General features: G+C 39.2%; 1 pseudogene; it reads right to left on the reverse strand.

The window, feature by feature from the left end:
• Window positions 1-25013, reverse strand: part of LOC125282145 (notch homolog 2 N-terminal-like protein A) — a 71621-nt pseudogene that overhangs the window by 4891 nt on the left and 41717 nt on the right.

Here is a 25013-nt window from a genome sequence, read left to right on the forward strand (position 1 = left end):
GTCTGGAACACTCTAGTTCCTTATCATAATGTTAAACATACACCAGAGTTAGAGGATCCTTAAGAACTACATGTCAAGATCTAAGAGATGCTAAGGAAAGGTATCTGCTGAGAATAGGAAAATATAGCCCAGAGTCACATTTGTTACCTGGGAAACCAACTTGGCAGGTGCACTCATAGTCATCCCAGCTACGCACGTGGCAGGTGCCTCCATTCAGGCAGGGGTGAGAAACAAAGCAGGGATGAGCGGTCGAGTACTGGCAATCATCTCAAGTGAACCCCAGGGCACATCGGCATGTGGCTTTCCCCAACATGGCCTGGGCCACACACGTGCCACCATTTTGGCAGCGGTTCTTCTCACAGGGGTCTCGATGTTGACAATATTCTCCCAAGAAACCCTCCTGACATCTGGAAAAGAGAGCAGGAGTCCATGAAAACACCCGACTTCTTGTAAGTCCAAAAATTAAAAGATAACACAGTGCATTCAAGAAAACACTAGACTGTGAACTGAGAGACCTAAAGGTGCAACCTATAAAACTGCCTTTGTTCAGAAGCACAAAAGACTATGGACTCTAAGAAACAATCTGAGGGCTTCAGAGGGGAGGGGGGTGGGGGAATGGGATAGGCTGGTGATGGGTAGTAAGGAGGGCACGGATTGCATGGTGCACTGGGTGTTATACGCAACTAATGAATCATCGAACTTTACATCAAAAACCAGGGATGTGCTGTATGGTGACTAATATAATATAATATAATATAATACAATAAATAAATAAATAAATAAATAAATAAATAAATACTAAGGCTGGGGTGCCTGGGTGGCTCAGTTGGTTAAGAGTCTGACTTCGGCTCAGGTCATGATCTCTCTTGGGAGGAGACCAGCATCAGGCTCTATGCTCAGCGGGGAGTCTGCTTCTCCCTTTCCCTCTCCCTTGGCCCCTCCCCCTGCTCCTACTCTCTCTCTCTCAAATAAACAAAAACTTAAAAAAAAAAAAAGTGCTTAGAGAACTTAACCACACACTCTCCTGTCCTTTCAAGTCTTGGTAGGTGACAGAATACCAGGTGGGTGACCCAGCATGGTCTGCCATGGCCGGTCAGCATAATCTTTATCAAGGGAAAATGCAACCACAGCTTTTCTCATGTAGGTATAGGCTGGTATGGTGTACCAGCACTTTTTTGTGCAGCATTGTTGATACTTGTCTGTTTAAATTCATTACCTTTCTCATTTTGACTAAGTCATTTGTTAGGATTAAGACATTCACGTGATAATGCATGGACTGACCCACTTCTCCTCTCCAATTTAGAATATAGAAAATATCATGCACTTTCTCTCAATTAAGCACTGAGAAATAGTAAGTTCTTTTCTTGTTTCTATTGAGACATCAACTGGCCTGTATCTAGATTTCTGGGTTATGTTCAGGGGATACATTTCTCTACGATGGAGAAAGAAAAAGGCGGTACAGGAAAGGGGAAGGATTCAAAGGAGCTTTTTAAAAACTTAAATCTGTTCAGATATAAATAGCAGGCAGCTTTTTTTAACCAAATAAAAAAGCACAAAATATAATGAAAATAACACAAAAATATCTAAGGTACCATGCAAATGCCAAAGTGAAGAAGAGAAAACAATTCAAGAATAACATTCTATAACATTCTCCATGTGGTGTGTTGAGGAATCTTTTTATATGCACCCATTGATTCATAAGATATGCAACCATCCCAAATTGTGTGTAGTATTTACAACAATCCTACATTCTCTAAACAGCATTAAAAAAAAAAAAAGGCATGGATAGTCCCATTTTCCTAATATAGAGGTTATTTAAATGAGACCTCTAAGAAGCATTCAAACGTAACACAAAGACTTTGATTCTAACTATAAATTTTACCACGTGGCTGTCGCCTCAGATATTTGGTTAAACCTATTTCTCCATTTTACATTTTGGAGGATAGAAAACTAGGTCTACAAGACTGCTCCATCATTACCTCAAAGATGACACACTTAAACCAATAAAACTCCCCCCCTCAAAACCAGCTCCCATCACCCCTCCCTATGTGCAGATCCTATGTCCTGATTCTCCCTATCGCCCACACTTAAAGCACCGGGGTTGTGTTTTCCTCCTTCCTATCTTTGCCGAATCATATCCAAGATGTTTCATTAGGCACTGGTTGGCAAGGTGAGGTCTTCAGAGGTCCCAGTTATTGAGAAAAGGAGGGGGACCAGATATTAAGGAACTAAGACAGAACACGCCCAGAAGAATTGTGCAGTAGTTAACATGGCTGGAGGAGGAAACAGAGCTGGTAGGTAGCTCCAGTGGTAGTGATGTAACTGGTGACATACTCCTCCCCTCTTCCTAGACCTGAATACAGTAAGCATGGCAGAGCCAGGAGCAGCTCGAGTTCTGAGCATCTTCATGAGCAGGTGAAGCTAGAAATGGAGAGGCAGTAAGGAGGGGGCACAGCACTAAAACCAAAGGCTGGCTGAAGTGTCTGTGAGGCGTCTGCATCTCATACAGTCAGAAGGTCTGTTTGGAGTGAGTCCTGGTGCTGTGACCTTAGACGTGTTACTTAACTTCACTGTTAGTTCTCTCACATTTTAAATAGTTAATAAAGCTACCTACATTGTTGTAAGAACTGAACAAAATCAAGTATGTGAAGAGCCGTATGTTAAAAAGTTTTGCAAATGAAAAACATTTTTTCTCTCTTTAAACTTACTGAGGAAAATATGATGCTTTATTCAAATCACAGCTTGATTTGATAATAGGTTATTTTCTGATTTTTTTAAAGGAGAAGAACAAAAACTGTGAATGTAGCATAGCCAAAATTATCCCTGAGCTATATTATTAAAAGTATTTGTAAGTTATGTAAGAAGTCTGTTATGGATGATGTTAAAAACTGCAACACAATTCTCACTCACAGTGGCAGTCCTATGGGCGTTAAGCCTGGCTGACAACTCTAGATTCACCCATATGGAAATTATTCACCTTATAAATAATGGCAAACTTTTAAACCTGGGTGGGCTTTTCCCAGCTTTGCTCCTGGACTATTACACCACCACCACCTCCCCAACACTATCAGATGGCATCTGCTCAGAGAATGCAAGTTTATTTAAATGTTAGTATCATAAGCATGTAAAGAAAACATAAGGTTCCCAGGAAAACAGAACTGAAACAATATGAAACTTTCTGGAACCAAAGAAGAATATTCCTGAATTATACGTCACTAGGGTTTAATCTTCATTGTTGTTCCCTACCAAGTACAGGAAAATAAGTTTCAACTAAGGTATGTTTAAGAAACCAGTAAAAGCAGGAGCACCTGCGTGGCTCAGTCATTAAGCGTCTGCCTTCAGCTCAGGGTGTGATCTCGGCGTTCTGGGATCGAGCCCCACACCAGGCTCCTCCTCTGGAAGCCTGCTTCTTCCTCTCCCACTCCCCCTGCTTGTGTTCCCTCTCTCGCTGGAGTCTCTATCTCTGTCAAGTAAATAAATAAATAAAATCTTAAAAAAAAAAAAAAAAGAAAGAAACCAGTAAAAGCAGAGGTGGGCAAATACAGCTTGTAGACCTACTATGGTCCACTGCCTATTTTTGTATGGCCCATGAGCTAAGAGTAGTTTTCACATTTTTGAATGGTTAGAAAAATGCCAGAAAAAAAAGATAATATTCTGTGACATTTGAAAATTATGTAAAATTCAATTTCAGTGTCCATAAATAGTCATACTGGAACACAGTCACACTCATTCATTTATGGATTGTCTATGGCTACCTACACATTACTGAGTTAAGTAGTTGTGATGAGACCATTTAGCCTGAAAAATATTTACTATATGGTGCTTTATAGAAAAGTTTGACGGGTGCCTGGGTGGCTCAGTCGGTTAAGCATCTGCCTTTGGCTCAGGTCACAATCCCAAGGTCCTGGGATCGAGTCCTACCTTGAGCTCCCTGCTCAGCGGGGAGTCTGCTTTTCTCTCTCCCTCTACCCCTCTCCCCACTTGTGCTCTATCTCTCGCGCTCTCTCTCTCTCAATTAAATAAATAAAAGAAAATAAATAAATAAAAGAAAAAGAAAGTTTGCCAACTCCTCGATAAGAAAATATATGATGCCCAATGCTATATAGAGCATCCAACATGCTTATTAATAATGATGTTAATGATGACAAAGAAGAATGTTCTCATTTCAGTTTCTTCAAAGAATATTGCACTCATTCATTCATGAAACAAACATTTAGTAAGTGCCTATTATGTGCCAGATATTGTTCTAGTGCTAGGAAAGTCCTTGAACTTGTGGAGTTTAAATTCTAGTCACAGAAGACAAAAAATAAGATTAGTAAGTAAAATACATAATTTGTTTGGTAGAGTTAAGTGCTATGAAAAAAATAATAAAACAGGAAATGGGGGATGGGAAGGGATGGAAGTGGGAACAGTAGGATGTAGTTAAATGAAATATTTTGATTTTAAATAGGAAAATCAGAGAAGGCCTCACTGAGAAGGCACATTTCAGTCAACACGTAAATGAGGTGAAGGACTAGCCATGCAGGGGAAGTGTGTTCAAGGAGGAGGGAACAGCAAATGCAATGGACCTAAAATAGGAAACAGTCCTGGCATGTTTGGGAATAGCAAGGAGACCTCTGTGGCTCTCCCAAAAGGATTAAGAAAAAGAGTAGCAGATAAATGGATGAGAGCCGTACTGTGAGGCAGATCATGAGGAGTCTGTAGACCACCATGAAGAAAGCTTGAGGTTTTTACTCTAGGTAAGATAATATAACGTACAACTGACTTACTCTCCCAAAGTCCATAAACAGAACTAGATCTTATTTCTATGTGAAACTAAACCTACTGTTAATATAACAATACTCAGTTTCTTATTTAAAATGTTCTAGAGGGCTAGACATCAATCAGCCTATTCCTTTACCTTAAAACATGTACAAATCTCTTTTAACCTAGCAAATCTCTTAAATTAACAAATCTCTTTTAAAATGTTTTAGTGAACATTTTTCGCTAAGCCCTATTTCCCTTTCCAAATTCTTCTTCCATCACAACCAAACTCCTGTAACTGCGGCCTAATTTTACAGAGAGTTTCCCTTTCTCTTCCATCTAGTTCTTACTTGTCCCTTTACAACAAAACTTTCATTCTAATTATCACCCAGAAATTATGCTCTCAGAGCAATGACTTTCCCTTTGTCAAGTTGAGTCTGAAATTTCATCATAAAGAAATTCTCTTTCCTGGAGCACCTGGGTGGCTCAGCTGACTCTTGATTTCGGCTCAGGTCATGATCTCAGGGCTGTGAGAGAGAGCCTCGAGTTGGGCTCCTCCAAGCTGGGCGTGAAGCCTGCTTGAGATTCTCTCTCTCTCTGCCTCTACCCCTCCCCACCCCTTCTCTAAATAAGTTGATTAATTAAGAACAAACCTAAAAATATTTAAAGAAATTCTCTGTCCTATAGGAGGTGTCTCTGACCACACCTCCTATCATTTTAATCTTTTTACATTTGGTTTCTAGGACTCCCTCTATCTCAAAGCTTGGTAAATTCTTAGTCTAGATTGCTGATTCCTCTTCTCCTTCTTCCCCATCAATTATGGGGAAACTTTAAGTTTGGGATGCACTGCTCTTTCCTCTCATATGCATTTCTTACTGTTGTTGCTGTTGATTTGGTTCTGAAGAACTACCTTCATGTACCCACATGAACAGCTCCAGCTCCATATGTTCCGTTTACTAAACGTCATCTACCTACCCTAATATACTCTGCAGTACTTGAAACTGAACATTTGAAAAGTAGGATCATTTTCACATGAAACTTTAATTCTTCCATTTTTCTAAGGTCTCCATTCACAATCTCAAAAGCCACTTTTGGTTACTGCTTTTAAGTTATATGTAACATTATCATATTCTGACAAGTCTTATTAAGTGAATTCCTACAACACTCCCCATTCATATTTACAGTTTCCTTTTTGATATCAATTCTGATCATCTTAAAAGCCTCAGGCCAGATATTATCCTTGGAATAACAGAATCTTGGGACTCAACGCACCCTAAGGTAATCTCTACCCAATGAGATAATTCTTTCTAAGATATCCTTAGAAGATGATTGCCAGTCTCTACTTGAATGTAAGCAGTTAAGCATGGTGCCTGAGTAGTAGTAAGAATTGAATAAATGCTTGAAGTTATTATTGTTCTTGCTATTGAGAGTACAGATTCTAGAACCAGAGCACATGGATTTCAATTACAGCTCCACATTTACTTGATGTGTGACCCTGAGCAAGTTATTAAACTTCCTTGTTGTAAAATGGATTTAATAATAGTGCTTACCTCATAGGGTTTTTAAATAATTGTAAAGTGCTTAGAATGGTATCTGGCACCATGCATTTGTTAAGTAAAATAAAATTAACGGCTCACTACTTCAACAACAGAACAGTTTTCAGTGTGGGTGGACTGCATTATCAGAAAGCTCTTTTTGACTCTTAATCATAAGAAACAAACTGAGGGTTGCTAGAGGGGAGGGAGCTGGGGGAATGGGGTAACTAGGGGGATGGGGTAGCTGGGTGATGGATATTAGGGAGGGCATGGGATGTAATGAGCACTGGGTATTACATAAGACGGATGAATCACTGACCTCTACCTCTGAAATCAATAATATATGTTAATTAATTGAATTTAAATTAAAAAATAGACAAATGAAAAAGGAAAAAAAAGAAAGCTTTTTCTTTCTGATGTCTTAAATTCTGCCTCTCCTCCTTGGTATATACCCAAGATAGCTAAAAATGTAAGTCCACACAAGAATTTGTAAAGAATATTCATAGTAGTATTAGTCATAATAGCAAAAAGTAGAAACAACCCAAATGTCCATAAGCTGATAAATGGATAAATAAAATTTAAAAATGGATTAAAAAAATGGATAAGTGAATACATAAAATGTGGTATATCCATACCATAAAATATTATTTGGCCATGAAAAGGAATGGTGATCTGATACATGCTATGACATGGATGAACCTTGAAAACATAATGCTAACTGAAAGAAGCCGGACACAAAACACCACATGGTGTATGATTTCATTTTTAAGAAACGTCCAGAATAGGCAAATCCACAGAGTTAGAAGAGATTATTGTTGCCAGGGGCTGGGAGGAGGGGACAACAGAAACCACAGAGAGCTTCTTGAGGGTGCGGATAATAAAAAATATTTTGAAACTAGATACTGCTGATGGTTACACATATCTGGAATATACTAAACACCACTGAACTGCACACTTTAAAAGGGTAAATCTAATACTATGTGAATTATACCTCATCTAAAAATTTTTTGCCTCCCTAAAATTTTCACTTAGTGGCTTTCACCATTCTCTAGAATAAAAAATGAGCCTTCTGCTTCTCTAACGTGTAGTCCTTTAAGAACTTAAATATAGTTATATTGACCCTTTGGTCTTTTTTACAGGATTCAGTACTTTGGACTATTTCTTAGTATAAAATTATTTCCAGATCTCCTCACCATTTTAGGTGGCTCTTCTATGCTTAAGTTAATAATAGTAATAACAGTGACCAACATTTTTAAAGCACTTACTGTGTATTATGTATTTGCCATGCATTTTACAGCTATTATCTCTTTTATTATTCCCTATAACAGTATTGGTACATTATGATCCACATTCTGCATATGAGGACCTTGAAGCTTAGAAGGATTAAGATTTCACAGCTAAGAGATAGCAGAGGCAGAGTTCAAACCCACATATGACTCCAAAGCCCATGTACCCCAAACACTGGGCCATCCTGGCTCCTCCTACGAGATGATTCTAGTTCATCAAAAACCTCTTTAAAACATAGGTCCCCAGGGGCACTGGGTGGCTCAGTCCGTTAAGCATCTGCCTTCGGCTCAGGTCATGATCTCAGGGTTCCCTATTCAGCAAGAAGGCTGCTTCTCCCTCTCCCTCTGCTCTACCCCCAACCCCGGCTCATGCTCTCTCTCTCTCTCTCTCTTTCTCTCTCTCTCTCTCTCTCATAAATAAATAAAATCTTAAAAAACAAAACAACAAACAAAGGGCCACAAATGAGGGGGAAAAAAACACACATGATCTTACCAGCACAGCACAGAGCTTGGACTATCTGGACACTGTATTTTTACTATTGCAGCATAAAGCTGTGTTCACTTTTTTAGAAGCCACAAAATACTATTATGAGCTACTGAACATACAGTTAAAATGCCAGATCTTTTTTTTTTCACACGAACTACTCATGCTATATTTCTTGCATCCTATACTTTACACTTTTTTTTTTAATTTATTTATTTGACAGAGAGAGAGACAGCCAACAAGAGAGGGAACACAAGCAGGGGTAGTGGGAGAGGAAGAAGCAGGCTCCCAGCAGAGGAGCCTGATGCGGGGCTCGATCCCAGAAAGCCGGGATCATGCCCTGAGCTGAAGGCAGACGCTTAACGGCTGAGCCACCCAGGCACCCCTACAACACGTTTTTGAACGCAATAATTGGAACTGTCACCATGCTGAATCTTTACCCCAAGTTTCTTTGACTGAGATAACTTTTACACTTTATTTCTATAATCACAGAATTTCAGCACTGCACCATATCTCAGAAATCAACTAGTCTGAACCGCTAGTTTACTGATAAGAACACCAAAGCTAAGTGACCTGCCCCAAATTTGCTGTCTGTGAATCTAGCAATTTCCCCCAGTTTTGCACCATCTACAACTATATCTCTATCTTTACCTAGATCTTTTATCAAAACATAAAACAGTACTTAACTGAACTAGGTCTTGCCCAACACTGGCATCTATTCAGTCAGCTCTACCATCTTGGCTGCACCAGCATCCTAATTTACATCTCTCCATAAGGATAGCCAGGAAATCCCTTGCTAAAACTAAGCATACTACTTACAGAAAATCCTTTTCAAGCATAATTTTGATCATGTCACTTCTCTGCTCAGAAACCAGCATTAGCATCCAGCCCTTCATATCCAAGTTTCTTAGAATCTATGGCCTACTTGTCTGCCCCACTTCTATCATCAACTCCCTTACTCCTTAGTAAAACACTCCAGATTACTTTCGTACTCTTGTCTACTGTTCCCTATATATCAACTCCCTTACTCCTTAGTAAAACACTCCAGATTACTTTCGTACTCTTGTCTACTGTTCCCTATATAAAAATCTTCTAAAACTTTTCCATCTGATATGTCTCTAATTTATGCTCCTTTCTTCCATCCTTGCTTCAAAGAACTGCTCAAAATCTATGTCTTCCATTAAGCCCTCTCCAAACCATCTCACCCATCTCTCTACCAGTATGGCACTACTTTAAGCCACTGTTACGTTATGTCTTTCCTGAGTTTCTCTCAGGCTCCCATTTCATATCTTGTACAGAAGGGCATGTCTTTAGATACTTGGTACAGGTACCTTGAATACCATGAGCTCCTAAGCAACTGGTTCCAAAAAAGGTTAAATTTCATGTGATAGATAAAGTCGGTCTCTCGATCCAAATATGTTTCCAAATCCCCTACCAAACCCACACTGTGCTCTGCCTGGTAGAACATGGGCCAAATCAACCCGAAGAATCATTCTGAGGTATAAGATTATCCTCATGCCCCAGGAGGCTAAGGAGAATTACGGACATGGGAAGAAAGGGGATAAATGGGTAAATGAGACAGAAATAAAGGACCCCTATTTCCTAAGGCAGGAGACCTTTCAAATTTGCAAATCCCTGTTCAAATGTAATACAACTATACCATATACCATGTTAGTCTGAGTGGAAATTAAGACTCTCTGCCTGAAAAGAAGAACTTCCATAGCTCCCTTCTTGAGATGGCTCAAGTTGAGTTTGGTCAGAGGCTGGAAACATGGGCTAATCATCCAAATTCTCTCAGAAATCTGTAGTTCTAGTAAGTTATTACCTCAAGTATAATTTTTGGAAAATAGCCTGTATCTTGAACTAGAGGTATGTGTTAAAAAATTTCTTAAAAAAAAAAATAAACAAATAAATCTAACAGCTGCCTTTTGTTCCCAAAACTGTCTGAATGCCTCCCTTCTGAAGGGAATTTTTCACTTATTTTAGTAGTTCTCTCAGTGACTTCCTTCTGTTCTGTCCCCCTTCTCTAGTTTTGGAACTCTGAAAGAATACAGTTAACAGAGGAGGCTGTGAATACAGGAAAAGTTTTGGGGGGCTTTTTCCCGTAAAATAATTCCATAAACTAATCTGAATATTTAGCAGGCCCATACACAGATACATACTTGCCTTTCTTCTGAAAAAGTCTGCCATTTCTGACATGAAGAAGTCCACTCTTTCATTGTCACTGTTCAAACACACAAGGGGACTGGGGCAGGGGGGAGAGAAGGAAGGAAGAGAAAAACAAGGGATTCCTCCTCCTGGAACTAGAAAGTATTCCAACTGGAAGGATGCCCATACTGCCCCCCCCCCCAGTAAAACAGATGAGAAACAGACCCCAACTCTCACATGTCACCAGCAGCCTGGATACATTTACATGTAGCCACTTTACAGATTTCAAGGAAGCTGGGATTTGAATAGCAATTCCAACCTATCTGACAATGGCTGCAGCTCAGCACCAGTCTCCCCAGTAATACAGGACAGAAAATGTTCTGGGGCGCCTGGGTGGCACAGCAGTTAAGCGTCTGCCTTCGGCTCAGGGCGTGATCCTGGCGTTATGGGATCAAGCCCCACATCAGGCTCCTCTGCTATGAGCCTGCTTCTTCCTCTCCCACTCCCCCTGCTGTGTTCCCTCTCTCGCTGGCTGTCTCTCTCTGTCAAATAAATAAATAAAATCTTTAAAAAAAAAAAAAAAAAGAAAGAAAATGTTGTTCTTTCGAGTTTCCTAAGTGAATAGCCACTCGTCTAGAGAAAAGCTTAAAACACTGTAGCAGCTTGTGTCAGCTCCAAGATGACTGAAGCCTGAGCAGGAAATAAGCACCCTTTTCCAAATAAAAGCCAGTGTTCTCTCTCCTTGTTTTCTTGACCGAATGTTCTGTATCAGCAGGGTGAGCCCAAATTGCACCCAGGGCTTTGCTGCAGCTCTGCCTTTAGCTTTTTTTAGTGAGGATTTGGTCATTAAGAAAATAAAACAACAAAGCAAAACCCCACCACACATGAGAAGCAGAAAAAGAGATGCGTGCTTCACAAAACAGCTATTTCAAAATCATGATTTTTTAAAAAACTATACAGAATGTGGAACGGAGGGGGAAAAAATGTTTCATGTGGGTTGCGTCGGCCCCGCAATTAAAGCGCCTCTTTACTCCCTCTGGGCTAGTTTCCAGCAGAAAATTCTTTAAACAGAACTCTGCTTTCAACCCACTTTCTTCTTGCTCTGGACCTCTCGGCCCCCCAATCCACAGTGGCAGCCTGCCCTAGCTGAGCTCTAGAGGGGGGAAGCTGTCCTTAAGGTAAATGAGGTAAAGGCAGGAGAAAAAAATAACAAAACCCAGAAACCAAATAAAGCATTGGTCAGTAACAAAGGTCTGCAGTTTGAAAAGTCCCCAAATCAGTCTGTTCTTTCCTGTGACCATAATGCCAGTTTAGTTTCCTGCCCCCTCCCCTGCTCCCCATGTTAAGTAGATAAAAATAATTGCTAACAGCCAAGGCTAACTGTAACCAGTGAAAGTTCCTCTATAGCATTTAATTGCCAAGGCTCCAGCTACATACTTCTAGATGCCCCAGAGCCTACGGAATCAAGCCTACATACACCGAGGGTGGCATTCAAGAGGACCATCCCACTAGTCTAACCTCATTGTCCCCCTACTCCATGCCTCCAGTTTGATATCTCATCAGACTGTCAACTTTTTCATTCTATAACTCTGTGTAAAGATAACTAACTGGGTTACGCTAATTACTGACTTGGTATTAAAAAACAACACAGGAAGACTCCTAGTTAACTTCCTGGTAAAGTGGGGAAGAAAAGGGAAGAAGCTCCGTCACGTTGACTTCTTGCCATTCCTACTCCCACAATCACTCCCTTCCCCCAAAAAGAAAGAAAGAAAGAAAGAAAGAAAGAAAGAAAGAAAGAAAGAAAGAAAGAAAGAGGGAAAGAAAGAAAGAAAAGGAAATACTACAGCTTACTCAGCAAGAAGAGAAAACAAAAAGAGCTAAAAAAAAAAAAAAAGTATTTGTGTATGCTTAGGGCCCAGTACTGGGCTGGTTTGTGGTAAAACACACTTTCTAGGGCTTTGCTGGTTTGATGTAAAGGAAATAAAGACAAATATACAATCAATACTTTCTCTCTCTCTCTCTCACACACACACACACACACACAAACTCATGCACACGCACACAGAAGTTTTTACCACAATAAACAAAGACTACCAAATACTGCAGGACAGCCCATTTTTCTACTATGTAAATTCAGCTTCCTGAACAGTACATTTCTGCTTTTCTTGTAGAAGTATTTCAGAAAATGTTAATCTTGGTTCCCACATTAGGCTGAAAGCTTCCAAATTAAAAGTTTCCCACAGGAAAAGAATTTTACGGGGAACTGTGTGGCTGGGAATTATCTTCTGAAACTCCACCTCACTTGGTTTCTATGTGTGCAGGTTTTTCACCCCCTTCTCCATTCAAATAAAGCAATAAACACACATGTATTTTAATGAATGCAAACCAAAAAAAAAAGAAGCTGCAGTGGTACTAGTTTTAAAGCTGTTAATTCAGGGCATCATTCATCTTCATCAGAGACTATGAAATCAGTAACCACTGCAATGGGAAACCATGCTTTATTTACACAAGAATTTGCAAACACCCTTATCTTCCAGTTTACAGTCGGGGCTCATTTATCAGAACTCAAAAGCTGAACCAAGCACCCAGGCTCTTCAATCATCACTTGAAAGACTGGGCAAGGGCACACAAACAGTGCTAAAAGACTTGCATTGCTGATATAATAGAAGGTGGTCTTCCCTCTGTCTTCCAGCACTTATTCAGTGCCTTGCCATATTCTACTGCACTAGACCCTGAGAAAATGTCTACTTCTGATTACAACATGGCAAACATACTCTAAACATCTGAGTTTACAAAAAGCACCCTCCACAATAATAGGCAAAAATGAATGACTGAAGCCAGTTTTTCCCAAGCTTTTCACTGTACTAGCACTGCAAGGAGTCTGCAAACACTTACAGAGCATTCTCTAGACTACTAAAGAATGTTCTGTATCCTTATTTAAATGGACTGCAGATATTATTAGGATTATTAACATATAAAGGTATTATATAGTGGCTATTGATTTTTTTAGTGGTGTTTGGCACTCATTATCCTTTATTTTGATTATTTGTCTTCCCAACAGACTAAGAACTGTTCATCACCACACTAACACAGTAATTAGCACATAGAAAGCTTTCAATTATGCGGTGCTCACATTCTTAATGGAAGTACAAAGGAAAATGCAAGGGTCCATGGAATCCTAAAAAGGCTCAAAGTTTGGGAACCATCAGGTTGAACTATTTATCCAAAGAATTATCAAACCTAATTAAGATTCCTAATACAGAGAGGACTTCTTAACCCTCACTCACCCCTAAATCATTCAAAATGGACTAGTCAGCTCCACATGGAGATTTTTTAAATCACGTTTTCCCCCCAAATATGAAGTTACCTAAAACATGCATGTGTGTGTACGCGCATGAGCGTGCAAGCACATACACACACACACAGCACCTTTTTTTCTCTTGTACTTCTATTAATCTTTTATTAATCTTTGATAAAACATTGGTTATATGAACCACCAGAAGCCTGGAATCCTGAGGAATAGAACATCCTACGAAGTAGCCTCAGTAGCATGAACTGCTAGATTCTTAAAAGACTGAACAGTAAAAATTAAACAAAATTTCAGAGAAGAAAAATGAGTATGGGTGCCTGCTTTCTGTTCCCCAGCACGAGTGGATGACTGCCTTCAAAGTTCTAAAGTCCAAAAAAAAGTCTGAAAGTGAAACAGCTCCAAAAGCTTATGGTTTGGTCTGAAAAGATTCCTAGTTCAAAAATAATTGTACCCAGGGGCACCAGGGTGGCTCAGTTGGGTGAGCATCCAACTCTTGATTTCATCTCAGGTCATGATCTCAGGGTTGTCGGTTTGGGCCCCGCATTGGGCTCCACGTTGGGCGTGAAGTCCGCTTGAGATTCTCTCTCTCCTTTCCCCTTCCCCCCAAAAAATAAATGATGATAATTGCACCCAAATCCTATCAAACCAAACCTGAATGTAAGAGAAGGCTGGAGAAAAATCTGCATTTCTTTAAACTTGAGGAGGATAAAAAATACTCCTTTATAGGTTCTAAATAAATCATTCTCCCCAAAAAAGGGGGGAGGGGGAGACTCACACATGCAGGTATGCAAAAATTCTCCCATGGATAATTGGAAATTAAATATAATTTCAGAATGCCCTGAAACACTACAAAACCCAACTTAAATTTCCTTAATTAGAACCACAGATAATAAAAAATAGTGGACATCACGGGGAAAGAAATTAACAGTGACTAACCCTACTTCAAGAAAAAAACTTCCCTTAAGATAAGATCATGGCCCAAGGGGTAAAAAAATGGTTCTTGGGGGTCATTCTTAGATATTACCATGGTTTATGGCCTTCCAAAGAGCCAGAGTAGATTAAAAAAAAGTGCGGTATATCTGTGATATTAAAACTGCTTTGGGAGCATGGGGGAATTAGGGAAAAACATCTAAAAGACTTCTTTGGGGCAAAAGTGATAATGATAAAAAGACTGAAAAACACTGAGAAAGCATATACAAATAAAGTAATTCTTAGCCTACGATCTGGCACTTCACAATGCTCATAAATGTTAACAGAATAGAAAAGTTTCCCACAAATGATGCCTGTATTACTACACAGTTGATCCTTGAACAACAGGAGTTTGAACTTGGCAGGTCCATTTACATACAAGCAGATTTCTTTCGATACAGTACAGTACCATAAATGTATTTTCTCTTATGATTTTCTTAATAACATAATCTCTTCTCCAACTTACTTTAAGAATACAGCATATAATACATATACAAAATATGTGTTAATTGACTGTTTAGGTTATCACTAAGGCTTCTGGTTAATAGTAGGCAATCATAGTTTGTTGGGGAGTCAAAAGTTATGGGGATTTTCAACTGTGCAGGCGTCACTGCCCCAAAGCCCTGTGTTGTTCAAGGGTCAACTACATATTCAAATTCAAGTGTCTTGAAAATAAAGTGTTCCTCAGCTTTGGAAATTCCTTCCTCTGTATCTGATCTGCTGTATAAAATCCAAGTCTATGCCTCCACAGGAACAAAGTGAAAATCCTGCAAAACTAAATAGTGGTCTAACGAGAAAATTTATTTGACACACATCTAGATACCATACAGATTATTTCTTGTAAAGATACAACACTATCATTATTTTACATATTCTTGCAGTCTTGTAACAACAAAAACAACAGCAAAGCCCAAAAACCCTCCTCATATGGAAGATACTAGCAGCGCATCTGAGTCTTAGCCTACTGGTGCCTATCCTTGGAAGCATACTCTACACTAACTATACTGCTGGGATTAGATTTGCTTTATTTATGCTTTCTTCTAGATTATAAGCTTTTGAGAACATTTATTAAAACCATCACCATCACAATAATCACCCAAAATCTTTCCACACAAAGGATAACTTTCACAAAGTTAATGACATCAGCATTTATTACTTTTATGGCATTAATAGAACAGTTCTTGTCAAAAAAATGTAATGTTTTCATTTATTTTATTAATACCACTCATTAATTTAACAGAATCTTACTTTTGTGTAGACCTCCAGTATAGATCATCTCAACTAGAAAAGCAGCATCGACCAAAAACTAACACAGGAGGACTCAGACAAAATTCTTTGTTCTAACTTCAGCAACATCTGCTTCAAGAACTTCTTTTGTATGCTAAAAACAAAAACAAAAACAAAACAAAACAAAAAACCTACCACAAAGAATGGTTCTTCCAGTTTATACCATACGCACTTGAAAGATGTTTCCAGTGGCTATTAGGCTCTAAGGCAAAGGTCCGCAAATATTGCCCTGGGTGAAGACCAGCTGTTTTTGGATCTCCACCCCAGGAGCTGGCTTTGACATTTTTGTAATGGTTACATTTTAAAGGGGTATACTAGTACCTGTCTAATATCCTCAATGTGCCTCTTGGCCAGCAAAGCCTAAAACATTTACTAGTTTACTGATCCCTGCTCTAAGCCCATGGCAGCATTAAAGTATACGTAGGCGAAAACACTTTCAAAACATATGCTTGAAATTTAGGTAACTTTTTGTTTACTAGAAGTCAGGCAACTTTAGTAGCACTTGTAATGAAGTATGTTTAATTTCAGAGAGGCAATCGAATGGTCAAAAAATCATCACTGTCAACGGCCGCATCTCTGCATAATTAGAACCAAAGATAATAAAAATAATGGACATCATGGGAAAAAATTATGGTGTATAACCCTCATACGGTGACTTATGACAAAAACCACTACTTACCTTAAGAGGACCATGGCCCAAGGGATCAAAAAAAAAAAAAAAACTTAGATATTACAGTGATTATAGCCCTCCAAACCAGAGAAACTGAGTCTCAAACAAGCATCCTGAAAGTGTACACTCAAGTTTACTCAAAGTGAAGACAAATGCATTACCCCAAAAAGATGGAGCAGTAAGTAAAACAGACACTATGAACCCTGAAATGGCCCAGGCTGGACCTGTACTTAGCAACCAAGTTGAAGTTCTAAATAAAATCTCCCAAATCTAAATAAAAAACAGCACTATGGTAGATACCATAATATAAATCACAGCCCAACCCATGTTTTCACACTAACTCTGAGGAGGCACTTTGCCTACTAAACTGAGTCAAGGTAAAGCCATACCTGACGTGGCTACATTCTCCTGTATCATTCTGCTTAAAAAACCCTTGCCTAGTGGCAGGTGAGATGTATTTAGGGCATACTTGAACAAATATATTTTCTAAAATATAGGTATTACATATATACATATAAAGTCATGAGTTTATTTTTTATCTGAATAAGAATGAAAATGTAACTAGTATATTGTTTTACAAATCTCTTACCGAAGACTTGAGCATGTCCCCAGATCTTTTTGATAGCCACTAGAAATTAACCTTGTACCAGCCCACTTTAATTCTCTGAGCTTCAGCCTCCTCATGCATTAAAACATCCTAGGCCAAAAAACTCTAATATTCCCTTTAGCGCTAAAATTGTATGATTCCATTTTGTATGTTCCATGGCCCCTGGGATACTAATATAGGATAGACCTCCCTTATGAGGCACCGAAAAGAATTTGCACACTGTTTCATTTCATGGAATGTTAAAAAATAAAATGTATAGCTAGAGTTCAAATTCTTGGACTTTAAAATTGCCTCACAAAGCACTAAGGTTTTTTTTATTCCATTTTTGTCTCTTTATATATCGTTAGATAGATACATACATAGCTCTATTTAGAGATACGGATGCATCTATACACACATACACATATACGTGTTCACCCACATTAGTTCCTTGAGGGTTGGTACCAAGAATGCGAGGAAATAGTGCTGAATCTTTAGATTGCCTAGAGGGGTCTCAGGAACAATTTTTAGTCCCAGTCTACATTCTAATCAGTTATGTAATCCAGGGGAGGTCACTTGGCCAGAGTAAGCCCTGGGCTCCTCACATATAAACCAAGTGAGTAGGCAAAGTGCTTGTCGAAGCCCTTTTAACCTCCTAAGTATGATAACTCTACAATTTTGGCTTTGAACTCCCTCAGCAATACTGCCCAAGGATAACTATACTTGCTAATGTTAACACCTGGAGTCAGCGCTTGTGTGTGTGTCTTGACCATTGACCCACTCCGAGACAGGCTCCTGGCACAAAATTTGTGCCTTGTGTCTCTTATGTCCTCCACACTGCCTACCAATCACTGTTCTAAATGCACAGACAGTTCGGTGCTCACTGGTGTAAATGAACTGCTGCACAACTCACACTTCAGCTAACCCCTCACAGGAAGTACAGAGAGGCAAAGAACAATACATTTAAACAAGATATGGAGAATAAATAAGAATCCTGAACCTAAAAGGGAAAGAAAGGTCTTACCATCTTCTCCAAAACAAACTGGCCAAACCATGACAGCCTATTTTCTTCAGACCAGAACGGTGGTAGACACCGCAAATCTCTTTATGGAATCTGACCTGCTGATAAATTTCACAAGGCTAAAAATGATGCGCGTATAAAACAATGGTCTGGGAAGATCTGCTCCAAATTCAAACTTGCAGGGAATAAACCACTTAAATTCATGTGGGACCTTTTTCCAGATACCATTTTTATATATCCCCTCAACACAGCATAAATGCCTATCTTAATCATTTTTTCCACTCTTGATGCTCTCATTAATTCTTATAAAATTTAAGAAAGAATAAGTGATGCCCTACAATTAAAGAGATTGCTTCTGTGGAGACTAATTATGAACTCTTGATACTCAGTGTCAGCCTTTGCCTGGAAGGAAATGAGTCAACTTTTCATTAGTAATCAAGTTGCCTCCATTTTTTTAAGAGTGACCCAGAAATGCAAGGCCATGAGTTTTAGCGATATGAGGCAGAGAATCAGATACCACAAATATTATATACAAATAGGACTAAGACAGAGAATTAAAGTCAAAGAGGTTCCTGAGGTATTTTTCAGGATGACTGAAGTTTCAGAAGGGGCCCAGTAAAATAATTCATCAAGGAGATGTGCCTGGCTTACACAAGAACAGGCATTTCAAAATCTTAAAGGGACAGGCAGTTAAATGGCTAAGGCCCTACCACGGTCTAGCCAAGAGAATCATAACCATTGCCAAACGTTTTCCACACAGAATAGGCAGCCCTGCTTTATTCTGGATAAGTGAGGGTTTGGATATGTACTATATAATCAAAGGAAACAAGCAGTAAAGGACATGAGGTAATCTGGACTAACCAAAGATTTGGCTAACAGATACTTGCTTACTCTGGATCCCTGCAACAAACTAGATCAGGCCAATGATATGCTGGACAGAAGAGGTCAGAGGACGGGATACCCAAATTCTCAGCAAGGAGAATGAACTATGCCATAGATGACAACTGATCCTATTTTCAGTGTCTGTTTTTCAATCATTCTGCTATCTTAACCCATTCTTTTCCTTGCCTCAGAGATTCCTGGATTCTGAATTCCCTTGTAAATGGTGTCGACGAGCTTACCTGGCTGCTTCTGAAAGCAGCATAAAAATCAAGTCAAAACCAAAAAGTTCTAGGAGTAGGAGAGGTGATTGCTCCCAGCTGCCCTCCTTTCCTGTCCCCTAGTCTTCCCCTCTACTCCTCATTCTAGACATTCTATCTTCAAGCATTCAAGCCAACATGTGTTAAAGGAATGATATTTTTAAAATCAGTTATCTATCACCATGAAACCAGATGACTCCACATACTAGTTTAGTAAAACCTCACACATATTAAAGTATAGACAGACGAGAGCAACCAAGATGTAGAAAAGTTTTAAAACTATGTCATTAAGAACAAAATGATGAAGATACTGGTAATGATTATTCCAGGAAACAACAGCCCTTCTGGTCCCCTCAGTCTCTCTACTTCCATCCTTCTACTACCCATCTCCGTCAATATTCTCAGATTTATAATCTAAGTGAGCCACTAAAAATCCTGATTTTAGTCTTCTGTCCTGCAGTAGTTGTTCCCTTGTCTGAATCACCATAGTTCTTATCATCTGTGCTGACACATCGGGTAGTTACAGACTACTATATTTTATACATATATGTATGCTTCATCTCCCTAACAAGATGGCAAGATGTCAGAGGACTGCCACCGTGTTTTATGTGAGAGAAACATGACATTCATTAGCAGACACTCCCAAGGTATTTTATACTCATAAATAAGTAAGTCAGAGAGCACAGGCCTCTTGGTCCTTTATGTCTATTCACAATACCTAGCACAGTGCTCAGTCAGTGTAGCCAGCTCAATAAATACTAGTTTGATGAAAATTAAACTTTTGTTTGAAGAGTGCTATGGACTGAAGGTTTGCATCCCCCCCCCCAATTCATATAGTGAAATTCTAATCCCCAATATGATGATATCTGGAGGTGGGGCCTTTGGGAGGTAATTAGGTAGATAAAATCATGAGGGTAGGGTCCTCGTGATCGGATTAGAGCTTTCTCTCCCTACCATGTGAAAATATATACAGTGAGAAGGTGGCCATCTCACAGGGAACTGAATCTGCCAGGACCTTGATCTTAGACTTCTCAGCCTCCAGAACTATGAGAAATAAATGTCTCCCGTTTAAGCCACCCAGTCTGTGGTAGTTTGTTATAGCAGCCTGAGCTGACTGAGACCAAGAGGAAGAATCACTCAGTGCTTCAGTCCACCTGACGTTCAGTGTTCAGGATACAGGATTATAGACAGAGCAAGTATAGGAAAGTGGCCTGAATCTGTAGAGCTTCAGTACCCTAAATGCCACTATCCTACACAAGTCCTAATCAGGTTATTTTCTCATTACCACCTACCTTCTCCTCATACTTACGTGAAGAAAAAAAACTGGATATGATGTTCCAGTTGGATGGGTTCACTGAGTAATAGCACCCGTCACTGAAATAATGCCTTTCTTAGTCTTTGCTTTCACTTTTCTTTCATAAAAGCCTTTTGATAAAGATTGAAGTAATAGTTTGCTTAGGAGAGGACCATTTTAAACAGAAGGTAATTGCATTAATAAGGGAAGCCTGAAAGCATCAGTATAAAAGTCAGTAAGACATTTTTGGACATACAGTATGAAGTGCTAGCAAAAATTACTGATAATAGGTAAATAGAATATAAAAAACTTTGGGGAACCCCAGAGAAATTGTAATTTACCTTACATCGAAATGTAAAGTAAAACACAACTAAGACAAACACAAAAACAAAAAAACTCACATCTCACACACACACACGCGCACACACACACACACACACACACACACACGAGACTGTAGGGATGGAGGAGACACCAAACTTTATTCCTAGCTACAAAATTCCTAGTTATGGGACATTTAGAAGAGCACTTAAAGAAAACCTCCTTCATGCCCACATATTTATGGTAGCTTAACGAAAAAAAAAGTATTCAGAAATTTTTAGATAATTACATTTTTATCACATTCTGATATCCCCACCCCTCTGTATTCAATCTTGCTGGCCTTGATGAAAGATAGACAGCCAAAATTTAAAGTGAAGTACTTAATTAAGCTACTCCAGATCCTGGAAGAAAAATATTTCTCATCCTGCTTAGTCACAAGAAAAAAAGGGAGAAAAGAATTCCTACGTGAAATTGATGGTGCTGACATGCCACAATGGAACAGTAAGAAAGAAACTTTATAGAGGATTACGGTTAATGGGGACTGTGTTGAAAGAAGCCTAGCTAAACCCACATCTATTCATGCCAGGTTTGCAGGACAAAATTAGTTGATTTAACTTATTGGCAATGACCCAAGACAGGCAAAAAGGATACAGGCAGAGTTTAAGAATCACCCTCTCCTACTTCTTTACCTAACACTGAAGTTTATAAAGGTTCCAACCTGAAGAATAAAGATTAGTTGAAAAGAGTATGGGAATCCCATTGTTCTATAAGAAGCTGATAATCAAGACTTACTTAATAAAAAATTCCTCAGGGACACCTAATATATTTGTTAAAGTATTTTTCAAACACATAGTGTTAATAAGAAGAATCACTTAGGAATGGTACTGTTGAAGTGTCCAGATCTCATGTCCTAAATAAGGAAAGCCTCACGGGACATACATCTGTACATCTGTAACTCACTATGCAAATGTAAGGCACTATGTTTAACAACGTGTGACTTTTGGGCTGGCAGCAAAATTTATCAGAAGTTGTTGAATTTGACCTGTCTCAATTTCACAGCTGCATAAAACCTGTCTGGACTTGTTCATTTTCCATTAAGAAAAAGAAGAGAGAAGTTTCAAGTTTTTCAATTTAGTTTTCTCGACCAAAGAGCATTTTAATAGATAGCAGTCTTTTCTCCCAAAAGTGACCCTTGGTGTCCTCTCCTGGTGAGTGCTCAGAGACTAGTCTCTCTTCCCACAGCAGACCACAAATATGTAGGCCAACAATTAGAACCTACTTGAAATTCCCCCTACGTAAGTCACCACGTTGAATTATGTCCAAATAGAACTAAAGTGCTTCTCGGTATAGTACTACCATCCTAGATGCTGTGTGAAGCAAATAAAATTCTCAGAGGAGAGGACAGTACCTTCTTATTTAAGACATAGATTAAAAAAAAACATGTGAATGAGGAAATCTGTCGAGCACCTTTTGGTTCAAGAAACGCATTGTTAAGCTCTAGCTACATACCAGGCACTATATTAAGCACTAACTATACAAAAACACATAAGACAAGGACCTCAAAATCCAGTAGGAGAAACAAACACATTCACAAATGATCATAATTTAATGGGTTAACTACCACAGAGAGCTGAATGATAGAATAAAGCAAGGATCTATGACAGCAGGTGCCAAAAAGGGACTGAAGATTTTGGTAGCCAGTTCTAACTCAATAGTTCCTCCCCTTTATTATCTCCAGCTGTGTTACCATTCGGAGAGAAGACTACATCACATGTTTTTGTTTTTTATTTTCCAGTTAGAAAAACTACATGAGCAGCTCATTATCAGTCACAAAAAACATTTCATTTCCAGTATTATCTTTATTCCAATCCAAACAACCTACGGTGAAACTTTACTGTCATCTGGGGCACTGGGGTGGCTCAGCTGGTTAAGCGGCTGCTTTCAGCTCAGGTCATGAGCCCAGGGTCCTGGAATCGAGCCCCAGGTTGTGTCCCCCGGGTCCACTGCATCCCCTGAGTCCCCAAGACCCCACCTCGGGCTCCCTGCTGAGCCTGCCTCTCCCTTTCCCTCTGCCCCTCTTCCCCAGTTTGTGCTTTCTCTCTCATTCTCTCTCTCAGATAAATAAAAATCTTTAACTAAAAAACAACTCTACTGTCATCATAGCCTAAAATATTGTCACTTTGCTCAAGAGCATCTTCCCTGACTTGCAAAAATCCTCACTTATGACATTAAAGAACTTAGATCCTGGGATGCCAGGGTGGCTCACCAGGTTAAGTGTCTGCCTTCAGCTCAGGTCATGATCTCAGGGTCCTGCTCAGCGGGGAGCCTGCTTCTCCCTCTGCCTGCTGCTCTCCCTCCTTGTGCGTGCAGGCTTGCACGCTCTCTCTCTCCAATAAGTAAATAAATAAATCTTTAAAAAAAAAAAAAAGCACTTAGATCCTGGTGTCAGAATGGACTTGACTGGAACCAATATCATTATTATATTTACGTTATTCAATTAAATATCCAGAAAAGAAAGAAAAGCATGTTGCATAAACTCATTTAAAATGCTTATTAAGCAAGTACTGCTACCAAAGCAGAGAACAAGTATACCCTATGCAAGTGTTAAAGAAAAGTTATATGATCAATCTTATTTTCCATGATATAAGTACAAAGGATACACGTTTCTGTCAAAAATTTTCAATTGAGGGACACCTGGGTGGCTCTGTCAGTTAAGTGTCTGCCTTTGGCTCAGGTCATGCTCCTAGCGTCCTTGGGACAGAGTACCACTTGGGACTCCCTTCTGAGCTTCTCCCTCTGCCTGCCTCTCCCTCTGCTTGTGCACGTGTACTCTGACAAATAAATAAAATCTTTAAAAAAATTTTTTTTCCATTGAGCTAGAGCCAGAAGGAAAAAAATGTGGTCCACAGGACACAAAGAGGAGCTATTTATGAGATAATCTCACAGGCCTCCTCAAAGAAACAAAAAGTATAGCTAAACTAGGTGTTGGAGAAAAAGAAAAAAATGCTCTTAAGAACCAGCCTATACTCCCTAATACTGTCCATACCCTTTGTCTTGTAAACCCATATAATGACATTTCCACAGTGCCTGCTCCCCATCCCATCCCTACAGGTGCATATGCATCTTTCTCACGGTCTCTTTTAGGAACTAGACTTTTTTAAACTAGAAACATAGTTTCATGTTGTAATATTCACTTATGCTAGGCAGAACTAAAGTTAGTATCTATTGTGGTGTGACTTAAAAACAAGATCGTAACTAACATGTTGAGGGGTGATTCTAAGAATGTACTCAACATACATTAACTAGCCACTCACTGAAAAGTCTTTTTCATAATGAAAAAGATAGTGATAAGATAATAAGAAGTTCTTGTTAACCATTTATCTGACATCTACATCCTTCCATCCTTATCCCCCACAAAGACTACAGCAGAAAAGTTAAAGATCCAGTAACATTTCACAGAAGTACTGAAAATAGAATTAGTAGAACCAAATCTTGTCCAGGGTTCCACTGAGGAAAAATAAAATGTATAAAAAGGAAAAAAACAAAGAAACAGAGAAAAGCTTACTTGCAGAATCCTGTGCCATTGTGGTAGGTAACACACACTCCTTCATTTACACAGGGCTCATAGCCATCCCGACACTGCAATGCTAAAAATAAAAACAAATGCACATTAGAAATAAGTCACTAATCAGACAGCAAAGAAATGTTACCCAATTCAGGTCAACATCCGTTCCCATATCCAACCTGATCTGGGTTTCCCTTTAGAGCTTTCATCAGGTTTTTTGGTTTGTTTGTTTTGTTTTGTATTTGTCCTTTGGCTTCTGGGGTCATAGAAGCATGGAAGCTCATCCTAGGAGTCTCTTCCTTCAATAACTACTTTACAATCTTGAATGATGCTCTTAATTCTCTGTGCCTCTAGCTTCCCAGCAATTGCATCCCTATCTTCTAACGATACTCAAGAAAACTAAAGCTCTTTTTTTAAAAATAATATTTTGTTATTATGTTAGTCACCATACAGTACATCCATAGTTTTTGGTGTAAAGTTCCATGATTCATTACTTGCGTGTAACACCCAGTGCACCATGCAATACGTGCCCTCCTTACTACCCATCACCAGCCTATCCCATTCCCCCACCACCCTGAAGCCCTCAGTTTGTTTCCCAGAGTCCATAGTCTCTCATGGTTCATTCCCCCTTCTGCCTACCCCCCCTTTCTTCTTC

The sequence above is a fragment of the Ursus arctos genome, unplaced genomic scaffold, assembly GCF_023065955.2.
Source record: "Ursus arctos isolate Adak ecotype North America unplaced genomic scaffold, UrsArc2.0 scaffold_12, whole genome shotgun sequence".
Classification (NCBI taxonomy): Eukaryota; Metazoa; Chordata; class Mammalia; order Carnivora; family Ursidae; genus Ursus; species Ursus arctos.